The 16319-nt window shown below is 41.7% G+C and overlaps 1 long non-coding RNA gene across 2 annotated transcripts in view; it reads right to left on the bottom strand.

Moving 5' to 3' along the window:
• LOC148055015 (uncharacterized) overlaps positions 1-11840 on the bottom strand; it is a 59732-nt gene extending 47892 nt beyond the window's left edge. For both annotated transcript variants that reach the window (XR_015705948.1, XR_015705947.1), the window contains exons 1-2: positions 11701-11840; positions 11460-11590 (exon numbers count right to left, since the gene is read on the bottom strand). This is a non-coding gene — a long non-coding RNA (uncharacterized LOC148055015). The remainder of the gene's footprint in view (positions 1-11459; positions 11591-11700) is intronic.
• Between the last annotated feature and the right edge of the window lie 4479 nt (positions 11841-16319).

Genomic DNA, 16319 nt, shown 5'->3' with positions numbered 1-16319 from the left:
GTCCATCACTTAACTGCACCTTTCACTGAGATGGAGAGAGAGACAGAGGAATGAGACATGCTTGAACTAGAAAGACCCATTCTCTAACATATATCAAGGCACCAACACATCTCCAAAAACCTAAACGTGTGATGCAGATGTTTGATACGGTTTTCATACATACAGGGGCAAATTTCCAACAGCTTAAACAGTGCCCTTGTTTTCTAGAAGCATGCCATTGCCAAAAGCAACAGCAGAGCACGTAACCAGGTATCGCACAAACAGCCCAAGACAGACCACTTGTACAACAGCTGCTTATGCCGTCTTGGTGCTTTGAGACTAGACAAAGCTTACATAATTTCCATCCACTGTCTGGTCCCTCACTTTACCTCCTTTGCTCCCACTTAGGGACAAAACAGAGGAGCGGTCTAGTCATAAACAGTTAAGCACTTATAGCAATGACAAGCCATATAGCCAAAAATGGACATCTTGGCCCAACGTGAACCGCTTTCAGCATAAGAGGGGATTAGAAGCCGTGCGTGAAGACACTGTTCTCCACCAATTCTCATTAAAGCTGTTTGATGTCTTGCTCAGATGTGCTCCATTTAATCAAATGAGAGCTAAATGATACTCTGCTGCCAGCATCAATCTGAAAATGATTTGCGCGGCAAGATACATGGCTAAGGCTCTGGATACGGGAGGTCAGAATTTTCATTGCCGTATCTGCATGTTCACAAAATGCTTATTTCCTGATGTAATTCTGAGGAAAACAGACTTATTTGCTAAGTATGAGAATCCATACCAGCAAGACTTCGAACATCCTTTCACCAGGCCTTACTCTTTCTCTAAGAAGAGAGAAAAAACAGGGTTAAGGTTCCCAGAGCTTTGAGAAGCCTAACTGGGAATTTGGCTTTAATTCTGTGTATTGATTTGTGCATTAATATGCCATTATCTCCAAAATATATGATAGTTGAAATCTAGACAATGTTCAAATTTATTGCTGCCACCTTTTTTTTTTTTTTTAATCTTGTTAAATCACTCTTATTGTCTCTTCCATCTCCAGAGATACATAATGAACAACCTTCAAGTCCGTCATTAAGTCTTCCAGTCAGGAAAAATGTTAACTGTGCAAAAAGCACCTTTTTTTTTAATATCATAAAGTTATAAATCTTAATAGCCTTAAACATTTTTGATCTTTGGGTCCTTTGCCATTAATTTCAGCTTGGCTTTGAAATGCTCAAGACTTCTGAAGATGAAGATGCTGCATCTGTAAGGAAACCATGGGATGCTTTCATGGGAAGGTTGTAAGTGAAAGGATCACTTATTCCTAAAGTAACATTTTGGAAATATCACTGTCATGATTGACCAGCAACATACAAGAAAAATATGCAGACGTAAAATACAAAAAGGAAGTTTCAAAGGCTTCATGGTATGAAGTTGAGAAGTATCCACGTCAGGACTGATTTACACCACCTTGGGATATGGCCCCTAGTATTTTAGGTACAAATTAGATGTAATTATTTCCAAGTCACCCTAGACATTGAATAGGGCACTTCGATTCTGTGCTTTCTGCAGGTTCTATTAAATGAGCCTAATTCATTACAGATTCATCTAACTGCAAATTACTCAGCCTTTGGCAAAGGGAAACAATATTGGTTAGGGCCTTTCTTTGATATTAGTCTTTCCTACCTCTACAGCCTCCAGTATGATTTCGGTTGGTTCTTTTTAAGTAAAACTGTCTTTACGCCAAATGCGGTGAATTTTCTGAAAGGAAGCTGAGTTTTGCAAGAGGCAGAAAAGGGTATATTGGTTGGATTGGGACTGTCAGCTGAAGACTTTTCTACTCTAGTTCAAGGCTTCTGTTGAATAGCAAAAGCTTTCAATAAACTTTGGCTCGAGAGTTCATGTATGCACCTAGGTATACCGCCAGTTATTTCGCTGAATTTGCGAAACCACATAAGCAACTAATTCCTGCAGCCTTTTCTGGTAAATCTTACTACCTTTATCATTTGGCACCTTTAAAAAACAGGGCTCTCTCTGCCTTGGTTTCCTCATCTAGAGTTGCTGAAGTGCTTTATGGGTGAACTCATGAATGGCCATGAAATTGTCCATTTATTCAGAGAAATGGATCCAAACAAGGGCGCAAAATTAGCACGCAAGACGCCTGCCAAAAACCTGCCTGTCCTTCCTCCAGTTTGACAGAGATTTCTGATCACAGCCACATCCTTTATGATAACCACTACCTGGGCTGTCAGGAAAAATACCAGTCATGTGTCCATGAACCTCAAATATTAGCATAGGCAAAAGATTTCTCATTTTATACAGCCAAGAGACTTTTAATTACCATGTGCCTTTTTTAATCTGTGCTTTAAAATAACCAGATTCATAAATGCTGAGGTAAATAATATTATTATTGCCTGAAATGCAAAGCTCAATTCATAAGTTGATACAAAGTTCCAGTCTGGTCTATCTTGTTCCAGTTCAACTCTTTATTCAACCAGCTCCCAGTTTTGCTGTCACTAAACCCTCAGTCATTTATTGGTTAACAACACAAGATCCATGAGCTCCATCATCTTACAAGCAATACCATTTTAATCCCAGATTTCCACACTAGTTTAGTATTCCTCTATTTCACCTAAACTCCCACAGCAGGTCAACAACAGACCAAGATGCAACTCATTCTTCTGCTCCATGTTTGGGGTTGCATCACCTCTTAACAGCAAAGCCAAAGTCAACACCCTCTCCGAGCACCTCCTCTCTGCTATTTATAAACAGTCTAATACCTTAATACTTCCCTAAGCATCTCAGTCAACTTCCCAGGATGCCATGACACTGCCTTTGGAACAGCTCTGTGTAGCACTACAGCAATCTGATTTTCTCACATCACACCCCAAGTGCTGCTCTGAAACTCTCGGTTTTCTATATCCTCATTAAACACCCTGGTGGGGTGGGAAGAAAAGCAGGTCAGCTACCTAAACACAGTTCAACAGCTCCCAGGCTCTTCACAACACTAAGTGGCTAAAGCCACTCGGACCAAGCAGAGAGCTGCACTGTTTGGTGTTACAGTGACCAAAAGCCTACCAGGGTTCAATTCTTTCTTCTTTTATACCTCATCCCTCCTCAGTAGGGAACAGCTGAAAACACACTTGCTTTCTCATTTATGCAAAACATTGTAATTAGGCATTAACATCTATTAGCAAAACTCAACCCTGATGAGCTAGTGGGCAAAGGTCTTCCCAATTTTACTTCAGCTCCAATATCAGCTTCTCTAAACTGTTTTTTCATATCACTATGTGGTTGAAAAAGGCTAGGCCTCTTCTATCTCATGAACATTTGGACACAGTCTTGCTGAAGCACATGGGGTTTGCACTGAGCTCTGCCTGGTCCCCACCACAAGCTATGAAGACCTATACACAGAAACTTTTTGTTTATTGCCTCTTTATTTATCACACAGTTTTAACATTAGTGCAATGGCACGTAAAATGCAGCCAGGTCTGTCTCTGCAGCGGCATAAATTGTAATACAAGATACAGGATATCAGACAAACCTGCCTTATGATTTTCTACCTCCAACTTTTACCCTAAGTCCTCATGCTACAGTTTCATCAATCCCCAGAGCCAACCTACCCTAAAAATCAAGCTTATTTGGGTGGTTCCACACACTGTGGCAGTCCCACCTCTCAACAGCAATGTGGACATACCTAACGCAAAACAGATGAGAACAAAGTATTCAAATGGCAGCCGATTGGGGTGCATGGAAGCAGCAACCAAAGATTTACATTTATCCCTGCAAACCATGTAAAACCTCAATGCATTGGGTAGCCTTTCATTTTCCCCTTTCTATGCTGTATCTTAAAAATACTTCTTCAGATAAACAGTGTCTTCTTATAGCTATTGCAATTTTCAGATAACCTCAACATGAAAAGTTTTCCTTCAGGTAAAGATGCATGCCCTTTGGTTTTTCTAGAACACAGCAATTTCAGTATGGGAAAGCATCAGTTGGCTAACGCACAGCAATCCAAGAGTTACAGATGAATGCAGCATTTTGTTGGGGCGGGCTGGTGAGGTTGCATCTATGCACAGGCAATCAGAACGGTGCTAAAAAAGGGCTGCACAAACTATTGATGCATTGCAGATAAAATGTAGATCAGCCGAGCTGTTTTGGCAGCAAGCCTGTTGGAGTGGAGAGCAGGAGTTCTGTCTCTGGGGTGGAAACACATATGTTCCTGCTTCTCCCTCCCTTCCTTGTCCCACATGGCCAACATTTTTTTAAATACCAAAGACTGGCTTTCGAAAGTACATGTGTGCAAGTACCCTATAGCCATTTTACGGAGCTCAGACTTTTTGAATATTCAATCCAGCTTTCTTCTCATATTAATGTAAATACTCCGTCTTTAGAAGAGATATAACCATTGAATTAGATAACGCTCCTATATAATTATATTAATTGTCCATTTTACCATTTATATAGCAGCTAGGAGGCGGCATAAAAGTATCTTTAGCCCTACCGCAGGCACAGGGAAACCAAGACAAAGGAATATAAGTGACAGTACAGTCCCCTCCAGGGTCCCAGGTCAAACATAGCCTGAACCTGCTGTCACTGAATTCAGAGGTAAAATTTACTGATATTAATAGGAAGAAGGTCACAGGAAAAACATAAGAGAACAGGTAACATGACTCACACCAGCTTTTCCATATGGTCTCTGGATCACATTGCCTCCCTAGCTAGAGTGTGGCCACTCAATAAGAAAGTGAATACAGATTTAGCTTCTCCAGTGTTGCTTGACTTGAGATGAAGACAACTTCTAGCATGTCTTCAAGCCCTGTTGGCCCTAGGGAATACTGCTGCAACTCCACAGCACCTGGCATGAGCAAACAGCTTAGCGTGAAGCCAGGTTCCACTTACGCTTTTATAAACCAGAGTGAAGCAGGCTTATTCACACTTCTTTGGCTCAGGGTAATTTCTTTCTAAATGCACTTTGCTCGCCTAACATGTAAGCCTGAGTAGAGCTTGAAAATTTAATTTCGAGGGCTTCTCTGCATCATTTCCGCCCCAATTTTGCAAACCCCAAAGGATCCAAATATTCAAAATACTGTTACTTTCAAAGGAGAGTGTTGTCCATCAAGACTCTAGATTCAGACCTGAGTGTAGTGGAGAGATTTTAGGACTGCTGAAGTATTTCATATTAGTATTCTACTGTTAGCTTTTAATTTTTTTTTTTTTTTACTTACCACTTATGCTTCCTATGTGATTTTTTTTCTACTTTTCTTGATCAGAAAAACACTTGAAACCTCAGTAGTCTTGCAAGATTTCAAGTTTACATCGACGTTCCCTACTGTTCTCCAATTAATTCAGTGAAATTCTGAATCCAGACCCACATCTCGAGGTCAACTCTGCATTTCATATGTAGCACCAGAATGTGCTGAAACAAAACCGATGATCTGAAAATAGACAACCTTTTAATTTGCAGGCAGAAATATTTTCTCAGAGAAAAAAAATCCTATTCTTTCCTGACTTTATACTTGGTTTCCTGTCTCATGAAAGCAAATGAGAAGGATCGAGAATTTGAGAAAAACAGATCTACCATTTAAAAACAATCTCTTCCATTTTGTGACACTTGTCAGAGCTATTGTATCATATGATCTGCAAACTCTTAACTAAAGGCACTTGGATTTCAAAAATTACTATGACTAACTGGAAAGCCTGGCAAGTTTTCTGAATTTGGCAATGTGTGATGGTGGGGAGTTTTTTTGCCTAGTGTTTAAATCTCACGTTCTGCAGCACAAGTTAATAATGACAGCAGAAGAAATGTTCACTAACACTTAATTTTTTTCATTTCTGCAAATTCTGAACTCTATTTTGCATGCAGGGGATTTACAGCAATTGACCCATCCTGCTACTATACCTTGAGCTCAGCAGTAGCCTTGACTCATTAAAAGCTTCAGAATTCAGCTCCTGCTCCTCCCCATGCTACCACGAATGCTCTGCTCCATGGATTTGATTCTATTTGTGTGATGTTCTAACTCAAGTTCACTCTGAAAATGTAAAAATTGCAATGTCAACCCTTCTGCCTGCCTTTTTCAGTAGTCTATGCAATACTTTGTGCCAGATTCCCTTACCTACTGTCATAAAGAAAACTTCAAGCATTATTTATGTGAATTCCTTGACACCAGCCAACTTGGTACAAAGGTTTCTTGCAGCGTTCAAGCCTAGCTTGAGCACACCAGGCTGAGATCAGATTTAAGGCAAAAAAAATGCCACGCACCAGCAAAATGAGATTTCTTTGAAATCACTTTGAACTGGCTGAACATCAGCTTGCTGTAATAGCAATCAATAAAACCCTATCTCCCAATCCTGGCATCCACAGGACAATAAAATGTTGTAACCAGCAAAGAGATGTAACAGAACTGTAGAGTCATGCTGCTGCAATACATTAAGCTACGTAATAGTGCTAGCCCAGTCTAACACAACTTCTCTTTAAAAAACTCCCCTTTGCCCAAAGATTATTTCTAGCCATGGCATGAAAAACTTACCTCCTAATTGCACTGGTCTGACAAGCTTTTCCACATGAAGATATTTTAGTTGCCAAGCCTTCAGATGCTCCTGCTACAACAGAGGACCAGCTAGTATCTGCACTGCATGGCACTGGGCACAGTATAGCACTGAAGACTCAATTCTCATCACAATAAGGCCTTTTTCACTGCTAAACTGCCGAGAAAGGACCCTCACACCAATAGAAACAATTGCTCTCCCAAAGAAAGGCCAGGCTAAACAGGTCAGAGAATTACAGGTGTGATGGGTGGGAGGAGTGGAAGATTATGAGGTCCATTTTACAAATAAAGACTAAAGCCCACAGCCATAAAACTATTTTGGCTCTGAATTGCCACTGATCTCTTGAGTTTGATAAGGGAAGAGTTCATGCCCCAAAATACAAAACTCTCTAGGCACCACAATCTCACTGAAAGCCACGGAAGACAAACCTCTCTGGGACAGTTTCATAAACCTGGATTTAAGTTGCTCAGGATCACAAAAGAAGTTCCTAGCAGAGCTGATACCTGATGCTTGATTCCAGTGCTTCCAGACTTGATGTACTCCAAACATTTGCTTTGTAGCCTAAAATCCTGATTGCTGACGATGTCTGGAGAAAAAGAATAAAAGTCTAGCCCTCATTACTGGACTTGAGTTCTGTGTAAAGGCTCAAGTCACCTGATACACAAGGCCCATCAGGGAAATTTGGCATTTACCCCTGGGGAACAGTGACATACAGTATCCATTTTCTAGCAGTATTCATAAGGACATAGAAGAACAAAGGCAGTATGGCAGGAGTTAAATCAATTTTTCAGAAGGCTTTATTAGTGCTCACGTGTCCCTATCTCCCCCCCCCCCCCCCCCCCCATATCTCTATAGGCTTGTTATCTCTTCTCTGTGACTGCCTTTCAGCCATTTTGTACCATAGCCAAGAACAAGCATATGGCCAACGAGCCATTTCAGCCAGGAGGAGATGCTGTGTGTCACAAGGGTTGTGGGTGCTCAGCTTCCTGCCTGTTCCTGCAGTAAGTCTTTCATACCTGCTGAATTTTGTGCCCTGCAAACTGGGGACACAGTGAAAGGAACGGCAAGAAACAGTGCTGGCAGCAGCTACCTTTATTCCAGTGCCAGAGTAGCTCTTCAGACGTGTCCACAAGTCTATATTTATTCTCTTGACTACCCAAATTAACCTCCTGCCCCTGGAGATGAATGAGCAGAGTGAAGAGCAGCACAGCTCCTAACTGAACTTCTGTGCTGCGGGCTCATTTGTGACAAGGAATAGGTGAAAAAGGGACAAAGGATAGACACCTTTGTATCTCGTCCAGTATTTGCTGGTCAGTGTAGAAACTCAGCATATACAAGGCAGCTGGAGTCTATCGCTGGTATTAATCAGTATTAAATTTCTACTCCCCTGCAGGAGCAGGGAGAAAGCTGAGAGGACATTGATTATAGTAGACAGATACATCCCATTTTTGAGGATGGCCCAGGAACAGGTTCATTGGCTATAAGCTATTGAAATCAAGCACTGGTTCCTTGGAGGAGACAGTTCTTACTTTGCACCAGCTGAGGATTTTCCCCAAAGAGACATATTGGTTGGGAGCAGCTGGTATATACCTGTGCCTATTAACGCTGCTGGAAATAAGTCTTTAAAATATGCCTAGTCAATAACATTGGTTTTGGTTTGACTCACTCTTCCTTATCGGTGATTGAACGCACAATACAGAATAAACCCCAGACTTTTGTGTTAGTAAATACACTACTTTCAGCTCTGACAGAAAGAACAGTTTTCCTCCTAAAATTCTCCCCCACCCTACCCTTCAGAAAAATTGGTGTTTGGGTCACTTTCCCAAATTACATAATTTCTGTAATCTTGTTTTAGACTTTCTTACAAGTGATTTCTGGCTATTTAGAGCACTTTAGAAGAACACATGTGCAGTTGAGAGTCTGATTTTGAATTATACCTCTCAGGTTATTTCATCAGCTTCTCTTACCAGCACTAACACATTCCGGCCCAGATCCTCTCAAATGTATTAGGAGACCAAATCAATTTAAGAAAAGGGTATTCTGCTACCTCATGTCCTTCTGGCTCCTTCAGGCAAAGTGGGGTCTGTAAAAATCTTATTGCAGGATTTTTTCCACCAGCATTTTGTAGGGCAAAGGCTCTCCTCTTCCTCATTTTTCTGCTCTGTGTTGTTTGTATCAGAAGAAGCCTCCCCACAATCAAACAAAAGCAAAAAGTTCTGCAGGGCCATGTTGGAACTGCTGATATCCACTGTTATCACTCTATCCCTTTGCAAGGCATCTCATGGCAATATCAGAGGCCAAAGCATGAGATCTGGCATTCATAACCTTAACAAAATTACACACAACACAACACATACAAACATAATTATGTATTGACCATTGCTAGTAGTCAATGAAGCTACTCAAACCCATTTAGCTCAACTCCACATTCTCTACCTAATGCCTCGAGGCAACCAATTCTCCCAATAAGTATTTAAGCACTTAGTTCTCTGATCACATAATGGTGTGGGGTTTTCATTTTTAAAGGGCTTTGATAAACTGTATCTACTAAGCCTCAAAATACCTGCATGGTTAGGCAGACAAGTTGTGAGGTCCCTGTTCAATATTGCACCTGCACATAGCTAAACTTTTTGTCCAAAGAAGTATCTGCTACCAAGTCCAAGGTAAACTTTCTTGGTAGAGAAAACATCCTGTGTGCTAGCGAGAAAAGTCATTCTAAAGGAAGTTGCTTAGCCAGCCAAAATACAACACCACAAAGAAAATGGAGACCCAATTACAGCGTAGCAATATGACTACACTACTTAAAATATATGGCATTCGATTTTGCATTCAGGATAACAACCACAAGAAATACAACCACCCAAATTCCCTTAATTCTGATTTAGACAAATCCCTTTTCACAAAGTACACCCATATAAAACCAGTGGTAAATGCAGTGAAGATGGTCCTGCAATACAGCCTACAAAATATCTATCAATGCAGCCTGAAGTGTGCCCCAAGGAGACAAAACTACCATTACCCTGCATTGTGCTGAGCTGAAATCCTTCAGAGCAAAGGATTACATCAAATGATTGGGGTTCATTGTGGGAAACCCACCCTTTGTCTGTCATATAACCACCCTGTCCACTGGTTTTCCCTTTTTGAAACACAATTATTCTCACCTATCACACAAGAGGCATAATGAATATTCATAGTATGCTCTCAGACCTCTGGTGAAGAGGTATTATTGCTATATCATAATCAGTTCTGCAATTCCCTGGAGCAAAGACGGAATTTCAGATCATGCCAATAACCAACCTTATAAAGCCTTGTCCAGCCCTATTAGGGAATGGTGCATTTCCTTCAGCACAGCCTCTCAGTTTTAACAGCTTGAAATCAGACACTTGACATTGTTTGGCTTACCCATACCAGTGTGCTGAAACACAATGGATTCAGATCACATTTAAATTGCTGCAGCTCAGTGTATGACTCCCAGTTTCTACAGTAGGAGTGAGAAGAATCAACCCCACAGATACAGCTAATTATAAGACTAAATAAGTTAATTTTACATTAAAGTCTGAGCAAGCCTCTCTGTTTTGCTGTTCACAATCTACAGATAAGAATTCCTGCCACAAGAACCAGGAGGAAAAATTCCTCTGGGAAAATACATCGCACCATCCCCATCTTACAATTACTCCAGTCTTTGAGCCTGCGATGACAGCTTAGAGGTATCTCTGCTTCTTGTTAAATACAAGTTCAGGTAACATTTGAGAAAAAACATAGGAGCTATCAGATAGATATTCAGCTGATACAAATCAGTGTTGCTCTGTACATCAGTGGACCAATTACACCAATTGTGGATTACCTCCTGGCATCAAGACAACTACTTTCAAAGTTAGGAGGCCCCCAAATGACACTTTAAGAAGCCTCAGGTAGCAAATCTTCTTTCTAACAAAGGTGATGATATGCTAACCTGCTAGACATGCCCACATTGAAATTGTCCTCCACACAAAAGGGATGTGAAGTCACAGATATTGTACACTTACAGGGGCACAGCTGTTCCCTTTCCCAGCTTCACCCTCCTATGCATAGATTAACCTGCTCTTGATCTCCTGACAGGCAGGCAGCCAGCTCAGGATAGCAGCTACACAGATACCTTTCCAATATTGCAAAAAATAACTCTTGCTGAACCAAACAGGGCATGGTGCAAAAGTGTTGCCAGTTTCGCTGACTTACACACATTACGTGATCTAGGACCTTCTAATTTTGATGTTCCTATTTCAGATGCCTTTGAAAACTCAATAGATTAACAGAAACAAGTCAGCACTGTTTGGTGACCAACTTCCCTCCCTCACTGCCTGCTTCATAAGATTGAATAACAAGCTGTCCAGAGGCAAAGCAAGAGGAGAGGAAGAAGAGATGGCAGCTGCCTGTTGAGTAGCCCCAGAAACACTCCTGGTTGCTCTGATCAGACTTCGAGTCAAGCAGCTCTGTTTGGAAGGAAGTCCTCTGCTCAGCAGAGACCAGTGAGTCAGAAGTGTAGGCTGTGCTGCGTTAGCAAAACTGAGCTCTGAAGAGAATAACAATGGGCTTTCACTCATCTTCCTTCCTGTGCCTAATTACAGTACCAAAGCGAAACCCACTGTGCCTGCATCCCTGCCCTTCTCCCGGTACCCCTCAGGCCAGACACCTGCTTAGTGCTGTTCCACGCAAGATGCCTCCTGCAGAATTATTTCATTACTTTTTCAGACAACTGATACATATCCCTCCAGGATCACAACACTCCTAACAAGTGAATGTCTCAAAAACCCCTCCAGGGGTTAGCTGTAGCAGTGAGACTAAATAAACTCTATAGACAGGGAGAGAGAGAGAGTGCCTTATACCACAGGGTCCCCAGGAACATCATTGAGTTGCAGTTCACAACAGCCAGGAAAGGAGCAGACACTTACGTTCCAGCTGCAGACAGGCAGTGGGAAGGCTGGAAGAGGGTTTTCCCCCATTTCACCTCTCTGTATCTGGTCTGCTCACAAGCCAGCACTCTTCAGTAATGTCCGCAGGGGCAAAGCCAGCTCCGAAGATACTGGGGAACAAATGGAAAGCCAGTGAGGTTGGACTTATGCTGGGCCCTTGAAGAGACTACAGCTTACTCTTCTGCCTCTAGGCAACCAGCAACGTAATCAAAGCAATTACATCAAAGCAGCGAGGATAGACACTGCTATCCATTTTTTAAGCCTTTTCTGTCTACACAAAGAAGAGCATTCAGGGAAAAGGCTGATTCTTCAAAGCTGACCCAAGGTACAACTAAAAGGAAGTCAGGTCAAACAAATTAGAATAGTAGCCCTCCCCTATCTTATTTCTTTGTTTGGAAATTAAGGGGTAATTAAAGCCTTAAATAGCTCTTTATTAACCCCAGGGGGATGGGAGGGGCTGCTGAAATCACTGGGCCCCAATGCAGATAAGTTAATTTACAGCAGCTGAGGTTCTGGCCCTTAGTTACTGCACTTCCTAAAACACTCAAAACAGATAAGCCAGCTGTATGGTAACTTCTCTTCAAAATTACAAACCTGTTTCCTCTGCTAAATGAAATTAATCCAGGGAGATCAATCAGCAGAACATTTTCTGTCATAACTCTTTCTTATGTAGTTTATCTGGCTGCAGCCATCTTTGAATAAATTACCAACCTGGATCTTAAATGCAATGTTTGCCTTTCTGTCCATTTAATTAAAGGCATCGTATATTGTGTAAGCTAGTCAAAAGCGATTTTGACAGCTCTAGTAACGAATGCCTTCCAGATGGAGGCATGCCTTCCCAGTTATAAATAGAGCAGCCTCATGAGGGTGGGCAATGTACAGCCCAGGGGCCTGCTGAAGACAAGTTTTTCTTAACTATTGTCTTGCCTGGAATCATACCCAAGATAACACTATTTTATTAAGGAAAACAGAAGTGGTGGAGTCCAAGAGACAGAGTAGAGGAACAGCGTGATAGACGAGGCAGCTCACAGCTGTCCCACTCACCTGCCAGCTCCTGAGAAGCTCTGCCAGGCCTGGCTCTGGCAGACCCTGAGCTGCTCAACACCTCAAAACGCCTACCATGATGCTTTCAAACACATCGCCGCTCCACATGCCAACACCTGCGCTGGCAGCAGGGTCTGCCGGGACGCCTGTGAGGAGAGGCCAGGGCTGCCGGAGGCCACAGCTGAGCCCAGCAGCGACGCTGGTGAGGCCTCCATGAGAGCGGGTTTCAGTCAGGACGAAGGGCTGCCTGGAAGTGCGAGGGCTGAGGGAAAAAGTGTGAGGAACAGCCCTGCGAAGAGCGGGGTGAGAGACGGGGGGGTGCTCCAGGCGCCAGATTGCCATTCGCAACATTGCAGCTCCTGGAGAGGACCGGGGGAAGGCGTGAGGAGGAAGGAGAGGCGGAGAGGGGCTGCTAGGAACTGGCTGCAACCCCCTTCCCTGTCCCCCTGAACTGCTCGGGGGGAGGCGGAGGAGTGGGAAACGGAGTCGAGCCTGAAGGGTGGAGGAGAAGGTATTTTAGTGTTTATCTTTGCTTCTCACCATCCAAATCTATTTTAATTGGCAATAAAGTACGTTAATTTTCCCTGAGTCGAGTCTGTTTTGCCCATGGCGGTGATCCATCGGTGATCTTCCTGTCTTGATCTCCATCTACAAGTTTTTTCATCTTATTTTCTCCTCTCATCCCGCTGCTGGTACGCGGTCCTCAGTGGCGAGCGTGCACTGACCCTTCATCTCACACCTTGCCTTCCTCTTTGTTCACCATTTGCTATCTCTCTGGCACTAGTTAAGATCTCTAGGAAAATTTTTCATGTGATTATTGGATTGCAAAACCCTTTGGACAAGAACATTGCAGCTGAGCTGATCAGTTTAACGTCCATGTCATTTTCAGAACAAATTTAAAAGCACATTAATCTTCTTGTATCGTGGATTGTTTGCAAGCTGCCAGCTCCAATACCTTGTTTATATGAGGCATTTGCTAATTTATCCCAGATAAAACCAAACCTATCGAATTTAGTAGGTGGTAGCACATAAGTCAATCTGTTTTACTGCTGTTATTAAAAAAAAATCTTAGGCATTTCAGGATCACAGGAATTGGATAATTTATCTCTTTACTTCCTCATATTTTTAGAATCAACACTGGGCATACAAATGAAGGACGCTTTAAGATATTTATTTCTAGTAAGAGTTTTATCTAATGGTCTTAAAAACAATTACAAAAGCAATTACATCATCAGCTGCACTGGATTTTTGGATCCTGTGGCTGGGGTGGCTCATCCCATCTCACCCTCAGGTCTCAGGCACTGCAAGTCCTGTCATGATCTTCAATTAAAGATTGAAATAAACCCTGAAATACGAGATTTACTAGTCTTTCCAAAGCATTTATCAAACCTCACTACAGTAGTCTAGATACTTATTTCATTTCCTCTAGTGCAACACATCCCTGCTTTGAATCTACACGACAAACAACAGTTCGGTCCCCTCTCCAGATCCCATCAAGTCTTCAAACACTTCTCTGCTTCTGAGAATAATTTCTGAGGGCAGATGTATTGCTTTTGAAATGAACAACTCTACACCAGTGACATACACCTTTAAAGCATCTGTCCCTGGTGAAGCTGATCCCGGAGTCCCAACAGAAGCATTTTAATCTCCTCCCCTCACTTCTTAAAATATTTAATTTGAACATCAGTGCTGGCAAAGAGTTCTTTTTGAAAAGTTACATCCCATTTTGGTGTCTGATAGGGCTCATATCTTTTGAAAATCTAGCCCTAGTGAAGAACGTTTGAAACAAATTTGGCTCTTTATGCATGGTCTAACTCTTACTGAAGCATTCAACACCTCAGTGAGACCAAGACCTGGCCCACAGTGGAGAAGTTAACAGATCTTTGCTGTGGATGCGTGGGACGTCTGTCACATGAAGTCAAGGTGTTCTTCTCTTGATGGTATTCTTTTTTGTCTCTATATTTTTCTTAGGCTTTATATTTAGTCTCTGGCTGCTTCATGCCTGACTTGCTCTGATATTTATAGACACTCTTACACAGATAATCTGGGAGACAGGAAAACAAAGGAAAATGTTAAAAAAAAAAAAGATTCCATTTAACAGTGCCCTTCCAATCTTTGACTTCTACCCAGAATAAAAGAAGGAAGGAACAAATAAGATAAATGCATTAGGACATGGCTGGGGATAGGTACCACCCAGTCTTTTGTAACAAAATGTTACAATAAAAGTATGACATTGGGAAATAATTTGCCTTAAGGTTGATGTATTTCAGCTGCTTCAATAAGCAATTGAGTTTAGGTGGGTGAAGTTTTATGGCTCTAATAAGAAAGGCTAGTTTTCTGGCACTGCTAAGCACTAGAGACTTACATTAGCTTTTTATAAAGAACGTAAACATTGTAAAAATCTTTGCACCAAATTCTACACAAGAAAAAAAATCCTTTTGATAGATGGGCTTTAAAATGGCCTGTTTATGGGATTTTCATATATACTTTGTTTACATTTTTGTTATTCTTTCAGGTTAGTTGAAACAAAAGAATCTATAGGCCTTCTAAGAAAACATAACATCATATTTTTCTAGATCTCTCTTCTGTATTTCCATATATTTTATTCTCAAAATTCCTCATATAGCCATGGGACCCCACTCAGATCAGGATCCCGCTAGGACAGAGTCAATTGTGCAGATACTTCATTGTATGTGTCCAGCCCCATGTGATAGAGATAAGCAGTATGCAGAGAAGAGGACGATAGCAACTACCAGCTACTAAGGGGAGGAGACAAAGACGGTCCTACTACAGTGATTTTGGTTAGTGCATAGGGATTTCTTAAAGAAGCCATTCACACAAATCTGCATAACACCACCAACTCCAGAGAGCCCAGTTCTGAACAGAAGGGAAAAAACCAGCAGATCCTGAACTGGTATAAATTGCGGTGACGCTGATTTCAGTGCTGCTGGATTTCTAACAGCTGCACGTAGCATAAATCAGTGTCCCTCAGTAGAGCTTCCCCAGTCTGTGGCTGCTGAGCATCAGTCTCTCAATGCCCAATTTCTTTCCTTGGAGTATGACACTGTTCAAGACAGATGTTAGGATACAGGAGTTACCATGTCTGAGAGCGCACTGGGGAAATTGCCTGTAAGGGCAAGGAGAGAAGTCAGGAATCAGTCATTTCTCATATTTCTCTTGCAGGCATTAATAATGCTAACAGGGCTGATGGCTTTGTACCTGTCCGCTAGCAGCTAAGTGGAGAGGTATCGAAGAAAAATCTAGGTCACAAGTAACCTTTACTTATGCCTTTTCTTTAGTACTGTTTGAACAGGACATACAGGTATGCTCCTTTATCTGGGGAATTATACCTGTGAAAAATAGAGTTCTTGTAAAGTCTCTGGAATATCAGCTTTACTACTTCTTTACAAAATGAGGACACCTGATTCTTCTTACTTTCTTTTCTGGTTAAAAGGACACCAGTTTTCATTAAGCCTGCGCAAGCTGGGACAGTATTGGTTTGCATGAGAACAGCCGAGGATTTGAAATTCTAGTAGTTTCCTAAGAACAATTCAACTGCAGCACAAATATCACTCAGTCTTTCAAGCGTTGAGTAATGCTGGTTGTTTTATCTGACTTCAATGGATATGTAGTCACTGTAAGAATAAAGAGCCAGAATATGCACTTCTGCCTTAGTCGGACTTTCAAAACTTCTAGTGGTTTTCAATCATTTATCCGCAGCAATTATGTTTCCAGATCCAGTAAAAATTATTTGGCAGATATCTAGCATATCAGCACAATTATACATTTGATATC

This window comes from Nipponia nippon, unplaced genomic scaffold (assembly GCF_047370975.1).
Source record: "Nipponia nippon isolate SJK-2023a ecotype South Korea unplaced genomic scaffold, ASM4737097v1 scaffold_27, whole genome shotgun sequence".
NCBI classification, from domain to species: domain Eukaryota; kingdom Metazoa; phylum Chordata; class Aves; order Pelecaniformes; family Threskiornithidae; genus Nipponia; species Nipponia nippon.
Note: the sequence above shows the minus strand (reverse complement) of the source record. Positions and strands in the feature narration are given on the sequence as shown.